The following is a 10,177-nucleotide window of genomic DNA, read 5'->3' as shown; positions in this document are numbered from 1 at the left end:
CATGTGCAGATAGTTTCATCAGTTCATTCTTCCTATTAAAGAAAAAATAATACCAATTATACACAAACTCTTCCAAATCTCCTTCTATTACACCAGTATTTCTCAAATAATTGTAAGGTTATCTACATAGATTGTCATATTGTCTCTAAGATAGTTTTACTTCTTCCTTTTTTTTTTAATTATTAAGTTTAACAGGGTTTCAGTATAAGATCAACAGAAAAAAATCATTTGCAGTTTTTATACTAGCAACAAAATTTCAGAAATTGAAGTTTTTAAATGTTACTCTTATAAATCCTATGGCTGCCATAGCAAAATACCACAACTAGGTTGTTTCAAACAACATAAATTTATTGCTTAATGCACTTGGAGGTAGAAGTCCAAAATCAATTAGTCTGCAGGGCCATGCTCCCTCAAAAACTCATAGGGGAGAATCTCTTCTTGCCCTCCTCTAGCTTCTGAACTTTGCTGGCAATCCTTCATGTTCCTTGGCTTGCACATGCAACACTCCAGTCTCTGCCTCCACCTTCACATGGACTTCCCTTTTTTCTGTCTCTGAATTCTAATTTCTCTCTACTTACAAGGAAGTCAATTTAGATTAGGGCCCAGCCTAATGTAGTCTCATCTCATCTTAACTAATTACATCTTTAAAGACTATTTCCAAATAAGGTCACATTCTTAATACCAGGTATTAGGATATGAATGTATATTTTGGGAAGCACAGTTCAACACACAACAATAGGATATAATAGATAAAAATATGAAATACTTAAGGATAAATGCAATATAACATGGTGAAAGACATGTACATTGAAAACTATAAAATATGCTGTGAAAATAGAAAGATCTTAATAAATAGAAATATTGTTTTCATGGATTGAGTGTTTGAACTTTTATGATTTCAATTCTTCTATTAATCTCTAGGTCAATGCAATCCTAAACAAAATCTAATCAGGTATTCTTTTCATAAATTAACAAACCTCTCTTAACATTTGTATGGAAGTGCAATAGATCTAAAATGTCCACCAGTCTTTAAAGAGGAAAACCCTGAAGAAATTACAATACTTGTTAACAAGGTGTGCTGGTTTGAATGTATTATGTTCCCCAGAAAAAGCCATGTTCTTTGATGTAGTCTTGTGGGGAGACGTTTTGGTGCTGATTAGATTTGCATGGAAATTTGCCCCACCCAACTGTAGGTGATAACTCTGATGAGATATTTCCATGGAGGTGTGGCCCCACCCATTCAGGGTTGGCCTTGATCAGCGGACCCATATAGATGAGCTGATGGGCAGAGGGAACTCAGTGCATCTGTGAGTGACATTTTGAAGAGGAGCTACAGCCAAGAGGGAGACTTTGAAGAAAGCACAGGAGCTGTAGATGATAGTTTGATGATGGCCATTGAAGGCAGACTCTTGCTCCAGAGATGCTAAGAGAGGACAAATATCCCAAGTGCAACTAAGAGTGACATTTTTGAAGAACTGCAGCCTAGAGAGGAACATCCTGGGAGAAAGCCATTTTGAAACCAGAACTTTGGAGCAGATGCCAGCCACGTGCCTTCCCAGCTAACAGAGGTTTTCCAGACACCATTGGCCATCTTCCAGTGAAGGTACTCGATTGCTGCTGTGTTACCTTGGACTCTTTATGACCTTGAGACTGTAACTGTGTAACTAAATAAACCCCCTTTTATAAAAGCCAATCTATCTCTGGTGTTTTACATTCCGGCAGCATTAGCAAACTAGAACAGATTTTGGTATCAAGGAAGTGGGGTGCTTTTGCTGCTGAGTTTGCAAATACCAAACATGTTGGAATGACTTTTTAAATGGATAAGGGGAAGGTTCTGGAAGATTTGTGAGGAGCTTGATAGAAAAGGCCTAAACTGCTTTGAAGAGACTGTGGAAATATGGACTCTAATGATACCTCTGACGAGGCCTTGAACAGAAATGATGAATGTGTTGTTGTGAACTGGAAGAAAGGCAATCCTTGTTTTAAAATAGCAGAGAATTTGGCAAAGTTGAGTCCTGGTGTCAGATGGAAGGAAGAATTTGAAAGCAACAACCTGGAATACTTAGCTGAGGAGATCTCTAGACTGTGTCGAGGATGTATCCTGGCTTCTCCTTGCAGCTTACAGTACAATGCGAGCAGAGACAGATTAACTTAGAACTGAACTCTTGGGTTCAAAGAAACCAGAAGCTGATGGCTTGGAAAATTATGGGCTTCCAAGGGGTGGAATCCCAGAAGCTACAGCCCAGTGTGAGGATGTAACCAAACATGGAACCCAGCCACCATTTCAGTACAAGCCATGATTGGAAAAGGAGTTAAGCAGAAAGGATTTGTGGAAAGTCCTATTGTCTGATGGCTTTGACCCCTGTGTGCTTCATGTGAAGCCAACAGAATTTTTGCGAGATCTTTATAGACAGAGCCATTGCCAGTCTGGACTGGAGGAGACAGACAAGGAACAAATTGAAGGAAAAATTTCTTCAGAGACAGAGCCATGGAGGTTGAGGTCTGGAGTCAAGAGGTCTCGGGCTGGGAGAGCAGAGCAGCCCACACACATGGAAAGGTTGAGTTTGCCCTGGAGATCAAGGGCGGGCCTTCCACCTCAATGCTCTGGAAGAGTTTTGCCACCCAAGGTCCCAAAAAGGGTGGAGCACATTCCCAGGGAATTGGGGAGAGCCTGGCTGCCACCACACTGTTCTGAAGGGGTTGAGCATGTGCCCCGGAGATGGAAGGGAATCTGGGAGCTGCCCCTATGTTTGAAGAGGGTGGGGCCAAAAAGGTGGATATGTTGGAGCACTCACCTAAGCAGTTGGAGAGGAAAGGGCTGCCACAAAGGCCCTTAGGAAGGGTTAGACTCCCACTCTCTCAAGCCCCAAGGATGCAACTTCACTTTGTTAATGACTCTCAGACTTTGAAATCTAATGGAGTTTGTCCTGCAGGTTTTAGGAACTGTTTCAGTCCTGTGTACTCGGTTTTCTTTTCAGTTTTTTCCTTATGGCAATGGGAATGTTTATCCTATGAATGTCCCTCTTTTGTATATTGAAAGCACATAAGTTGTTCTAAGTTCACAGACCCACAGCTAAAGGAAAATTATGCCTGGGGACTGACCACACCTATAACTGATTTTGATGGCATCTTGTACTTACCTATTGTTACTGAAATGATTTGAGTTTTTGTGATATTGTGATAGGATGAATGCATTTTGTATTTGGAAAGAATATGTTTTTCTGGGGTCCAAGGGATGGAATGTGCTGTTTTGAATTTATTAGTCCCCAGAAAAAGCCATATTCTTTGATGTAGTCTTGTGGGGGAGATGTTTTGGTGCTGATTAGATTTGCATGGAAATTTGCCCCACCCAACTGTAGGTGATAACTCCGATGAGATACTTCCATGGAGGTGTGGCCCCACCCATTCAGGGTGGGCCTTGATCAGTGGAGCCATATAAATAAGCTGATGGGCAGAGGGAACTCAGTGCATCTGTGAGTGACATTTTGAAGAGGAGCTACAGCCAAGAGGGAGACTTTGAAGAAAGCACAGGAGCTGCAGATGACAGACAGTTTGAAGATGGCCATTGAAGGCAGACTCTTGCTCCAGAGAAGCTAAGAGAGGACAAATATCCCAAGTGCAACTAAGAGTGACATTTTTGAGGAACTGCAGCCTAGAGAGGAACGTCCTGGGAGAAAGCCATTTTGAAGCCAGAACTTTGGAGCAGATGCCAGCCACATGCCTTCCCAGCTAACAGAGGTTTTCCAGATACCATTGGCCATCCTCCAGTGAAGGTACTAGATTGCTGCTTTGTTACCTTGGTCAGTTTATGGCCTCGAGACTGTAACTGTGTAACCAAATAAACCCCCTTTTATAACAGCCAATTTGTCTCTGGTGTTTTGCATTCTGGCAGCATTAGCAAACTAGAACACAAGGTATATTATAAAGCTTCAGTGATCAAAGCAGTATGGTGTTTTCATAGATAGACAAGCTGTCGATGGAACAGACTAGAAAGTATAGTTCTATACCTGCACTTACTTTTCAGCTCAATCTCAACAAAGTTGAACAGGCAATCAGTGGAGAAAGAACAGTCTTCTCAACAGAGGGTGTTGGAACAATTGGACGTCAGTATCCATCCCTCACTCATGGTACAAAATTAATTCAAAATGGATCTTAGACCTATACTTAAAACATAAAAGCACAAAATATTTAGAATAAGACTGGGGAGAAAATTTCCTGACCTTGGAAAAGGAGAAAAGTACTTGAACATGATACCTAAAGCATGACCTATTAAAAAGAGAAAGAGAGAGACATTTGAACTCATCAAAATTAAAACTTTTGTGTCAACAGAAGTTGAGATGACCTGAGATGACTTTAGGATTGAATTTGTAATTTACCTCATTGCAAATAAGGCACCTGCATACATTTCTAGGGAGTATCCAGGTGTGTATCTTTGTTTAGGAAGGATGATTAGAGGTATGAGCAGCTATCTTCTTTTGATATTAATATTTTTGAGCTTGATTCAAGGGTGGTGAACATCAGGCATTATGTTGAAGTGGAAACCAAACACTGGATTCTTATATTCTTGCTTCTGGAATGCTACAATCCTTCATTTACTCAGGGTTCCTTAACTTTCAAATCCTGGAAGCAAAAATTAAACTAAGAAATGCCAATTTATTTCACTGAAAGAAAGCCACTGCTGCTTTTTAGCCATTTGACATAGTCTATAAACTCCAGAGGCTTCAGTGTCCTTATCTGAGTAATAGAACTCATATTACTTATTTCAAAATATGCATTATGGGGAGGATTAATTGATATAATGAATTTAGTGTATGTAATAATTTTTCAAGAAATTGTTATCATCTTTCTAAGAATATTGATCTGAACAAGATAAGGTACACAAAGTACTGATTTCTTGAAGTTTTAACTGTATGCAAAAACCTTTAATGTATGCATTTGTATATGGAAAAGAGGGAAAGGTTAACTGAACTTTAGTGTGTGTATTTAGGGCTAAGCCTCTACAACCTATGCCAACAGTGACATAGGAGAAAGAAACCCATGGTAAACAGTGTAAAAGCTTTGCTGTATTTTGAGTTTTGAGTGCTGATTTCTTCTGACATTTTCATTATATTCTCACTTAATGATCCTCTTTCTGCCATGATATGCATATGAAGGAAAAAATTGTTTTTGTTTTTAAGTTTTCTTTCCTCTTCCATTCCCCAACCATCTATGCCAGCCATTTTAGTCCCTGGTCCAACAAATAACCTGGTCCCATCCATGATCGTGTAGGTCACTGATTTTATTGTTCTATCTCCTTATGCACATTCAGACTATTCTTGATCATGATCTGTTTGGATTGTGATGCCTGCCTTTAGTTCTCTTTGTCCTTCCTCATGTCAGATATTCCTGGCAGGTAATCTAATACTAAACCAAGCTACATTGTCTTTCTTTCTTTCTTCCATAAATTAGCTTAGCACAGAGCTTGTGGAGTTCCCTGAACTGCTCTGGGTCTGACTGTAGCAATTGGAGCCTCAAGGGAATCAGTGCCTGTGCCAGGCCAAGTCAAAGTTGTAAAGGAAATGCTCAGGTGCACATGGGACATTGCAGTGGAAAGTAGCTTAGGGACATTTGGTGAGGAGCTGGTAGACATGCCTCTGGCAATATAATTTCTAAGAGCTTTCAAAGTCTTATTAATTTCCACATTGTCACAGTGGTTTATATTCTGCTCTTCAAGACTAAATTCCATTCAACCTTAAAATAGATGACTCCTAGGACTTAAATACCTTTGTTAGCTTTTGTGGGTCTTTCAAATTATTTTTGTTTATTTTTGTTTGAACTAGTGGGAAGATGTTAAATCTGCATTCAAAAGTTCCAGCTTGCTTTTCCATGGAATAAACATCCACTTTTCCTTGCAACCCTGATAGGTTATGTAAAGTCCACTAACCCCTGGCAAACCTATAGAAGGTTCTAAGGCATTTTGAGATTTCATAAGTGTATCTGAGAATTAACTAGTTTTGTTTGCATTACTGGTTTATAATTCTCTGCCTTTATTTCAGATTCGGATAATGGAGAAGAACAAAGTGAGTATCTCAGGGAGAATTCTCCCTAATGCAAACCAAATTTAACCTGAAAGCCACTCAAACCTCTTGGTCAGTGAATTATCCATGCCACTTTCATTTGGAAAGAATCCCACTAACCATGTTTTAGGATGGTTATGTGCTATTTACATCTATTCCATCTAATTTCATTCTTAGGACTATACCTTCTGTTGCAGCATAAGATAATTATATTACTATAAAAATGCTTCAATGCATTATAAACAAGCCAAATTTCAATTGAGAAGAGTACAGTTAAAGTTAATGAAATTTTCAGGTTAGCAGTGAATTTCACTGAGTCCCACTCTGGTGTTCACATATCTTTCCTCTGCATTCCTATCAAGGAATAGTTTGATTTATATTTGCTATCAAAAATAAGATTTTCCTATGTTTCAAACAAACTACCTTCCTAACATAGACTAGATTTATCTGTGTCAACTAAGGCAAGTTTATAATATGTTGCATTCTGATACCACAAGAAGAAAGTTTGAACTTATTATGCAAATTGTACCTTTTAAGAACACTGGGTTGTATTATGCTATACCATATGCAAAAGGACTTGTAGAATATTTATTCAATCTGTCAAAGAAATAAAATAATTTATATATTTTTATAATGATAGGACAAAAAGCAGACTAGTAATTAGTGTTAGGAATTGCTCTAAGATGGTCAATCTATCATCAAAATGACTTTTTATTCACTAATGAACTATAGAAATTGAAGTTTACTTGGTCATCCATTAATTGTAGACTGCACTTTACTTTTATCATTCTACTTATTTCTTCATTGGAATTACTTGTATATATTTGCAGGAGAATTTAAGTAGTTGTTAAACTGCCCAATCAAAGAAGACCAAAGTAAAAAAAAAAAAAAAATTGGTGTGTGGCATGAAACACATGTGACACTAAGGTATCTCATATTACTTCATATATTCCTTATATTTCTGAATTATGTAATAATTTCTTAATTGTATAATTGAGGAAAATGAATTTTAAGGAGATTAAGCAATGAGTTCACTGTTCATAACTGCTCAGTTTATTTTACACTCCTCTATGTTTCTACCTCTGTCTTTGTTTCCACTGTTTTAACCACTTATACAGTGGTTGTTCAGTATATTGTTCCTTTCATCATTCAGGTCTTCAATTCTTTTATAGGCAATTTTCTCTCTGTCTATATGGTGAGCAATATTGTACATTTTAATGACAAATGTTCTTCTCACCTGAATCTACTCACATTTCCCATTTACCTCTGCAAACAGCAGTGATCATAATGTCATGTTCCCTCAGATTGCAGGATGGCATTTTAGGAGTTATTGTGGACTAAATATTTATCATGATCTATTGATCAGGTAAACATTTTGAACCTAAGAAATGTACATTTTGGAAAAACTGAAATACCATTATTTAGAACCTGAGACTTTTAATTTATATTAGTTGCAAGTTATAGCTTTACATAAGTATTCAGGAATACTGACTAGGTGATCCAGTAACTTATCAAATTCCATATTTTTTTTTCTACTAAGATGAGGATTCATAGCAGTTCCTCCCAGGGCTGCTCCCCATGACACCCCTCCCCCATCCCGCTCTGCTCTCATGCAAGAGATGCAGCACCAAACTAAGTAAGAATCCAGATTATTTATCTCCTAGAATCAATAGTATATAACACATAGATTCTGAAAAATTACAGAGATTCCTGTGATCTGACTCACTTTTGTGGGAAATCATGGACTTGGATTAATCCAGTGATCTTGTTCAAGTAGTTCAAACATACTTACATAACAATTATCTTTAAATCAATTTGTTTTAATTAAATAAGTATATTTGACAATGAGCAATACACCATTTCATTTACAAGAAGCTGATGTCAGTTGTAATATATAAAAGATAGGACTAGTAACCATTCTTTAATTATTTAATATTATTTAGTTATAGTTAGCTGCTAAAAACTCTGGCCTGATAAAAATTTTCCCAGTAGCTTTACCAAATTAAGGTTTACTGATGTAAATTGGGGTGGTTTAAACATTTGCATTTTCCAGTTCAAGCTGGAAGAAAGAAAGTTGACTTTATGGCTAAGGCAATACATTTAAAAATATTCAAAACAGTTTTAATATTACTGGGTAAATTAAACATTTGTTGCTTTCTAAACTATATAAATAATAGGAAAAATATTTTCTTGTTGATCAAACTAACACTTACACTTTAACCTCTAATGGTCAAAATGTATAAAGTACATAATTATTCCCATTTTAATTTTTTCCAGAATATTTTTATAAAATGAGACATGGTAAAAAAGAAAAAGCAGCATAATTCCATAAGTAAAGAATAATTAATATTGATATTCTATATATGTCTACCCATTATTGTGGTAAATTTTATATTATTGGGATTATACTGTAAATTTTCTATCCAAATTCATGTTTGTTTTTTTTCTTTTCAGACATTCAACTCATTTATGCACAATACATAACAAACTGAAATACATGGAGAGCCACAGTAACATCTCAGAATTCATTCTTTTGGGACTCTCTTATGACCAAGACATTCAAACATTTTGCTTTGTGCTCTTTTTATTCTGTTACATTTCCATCTTGGTAGGAAACCTCCTGATTTTTGTCTCTATTCAATGGAGCTCTCTTTTTCAGCAGCCCATGTACTACTTTCTTACCCACTTATCCTGTATGGACATCTGCTATACCTCTAGTGTTACACCCAAATTGATTGGTGACTTGTTAGTGGGGACAAAAACCATCTCCTACAGTAATTGCATGTTACAAGTCTTTACCATGCACTTCTTTGGAAGTATTGAAGTTTTCATTCTTATTGTCATGGCCTTTGATCACTATGTTGCCATCTGCAAACCTCTGCACTACATGATTATCATGAACAGGACAAGATGCAATCTTCTAGTCCTAGCTGCTTGGGCTGGAGGGGCTGCCCATTCCTTTCCTCAACTGTCTATGACAATCCAGTTGCCCTTTTGTGGTCCAAATGCAATTGATCACTATTTCTGTGATATCTTCCCACTGCTAAAAGTTGCCTGCACTGATACCTACATCACAGGTGTCCTTGTGGTTGCCAGTTAAGGTATGGTTGCCTTAGTAACCTTTGTTGTCTTATTTGTTTCTTATGTCATCATAGTATTTAATTTAAGAAATCACTCAGCTGAGGGAATTCGCAAAGCTCTTTCTACCTGTGGGTCTCATATCACAGTGGTTGTCTTATTCTTTGGGCCTTCAATCTTTGCTTACCTCAGACCACCTAACACTTACCCTGAGGATAAAATATTTGCACTATTTTACACGATCATTGCTCCTATGTTCAATCCTATAATCTATACTCTGAGAAATACAGAGATGAAAAATGCCATGAGAAAGGTTTGGTGTCAAATGTTATTTTCAAAGGAAACATACAATTAATGTGGAATCAAAAAGCTAGAAACTACTACAGAGATTAATTATTCTGTTGCTATTTTGAACGCAATGGATAATTTTATGGGGTATTGAGATGGTGTTGGTATGATACCTGCAAAGAAATCATGTGGGTGAAAGCAATTAATGCAATGCTATTTTGAGGAGTGAATTTTAATGAAAACAATTTGCTGATAATTTTATTTAAAAGTTCAGGCTGCCAGGAAGACTACATGGTGACATATCAGCACATTCTGTTTTAATGGAGAAGTTAAATCTATAGTTTCAGCAATAATTTCTAAGTTATATTTGATAATTATTCATGTATCCTCTAGTGGCATTCAAAATTGAGCAATAAGAAAGTCAGTATGATTACATATGACTTAAAGTGTTTTCTGGGAGTCAATTCTCTTGAATGACTATAAAAAAGTTAAAAAATAAAAAAACTCAGAACATCGATTGGAAATTCATAATTCAGAATGATGACTACAAAATTACAGGTGTCCAGAATTGAAAATTATGTCCCATATAGCTTAGGGGACTGAATTATATAACACAAGGTTGACACACCCCTACCTACCTAAAGTTGATAAGTAAATTGTTAGTCATTGATTCCAGAAACAAAGGTATTTCATATTAACATGAAAACAAATGAGCAAAAAATTTTAAAAAATGATGTGGTCTAAAAGCAAAGAGA

General features: G+C 36.6%; 1 pseudogene; it reads left to right on the top strand.

Moving 5' to 3' along the window:
• Positions 1 to 8,553: 8,553 nt before the first annotated feature.
• LOC119537966 lies at positions 8,554 to 9,489 on the top strand (annotated as a pseudogene).
• Positions 9,490 to 10,177: the final 688 nt, after the last annotated feature.

The sequence above is a fragment of the Choloepus didactylus genome, chromosome 6 (assembly GCF_015220235.1).
Source record: "Choloepus didactylus isolate mChoDid1 chromosome 6, mChoDid1.pri, whole genome shotgun sequence".
Taxonomy (NCBI): Eukaryota; Metazoa; Chordata; class Mammalia; order Pilosa; family Megalonychidae; genus Choloepus; species Choloepus didactylus.
The sequence above is the reverse complement of the archived record's forward strand: the minus strand, read 5'-3'. Positions and strand labels throughout refer to the sequence as shown.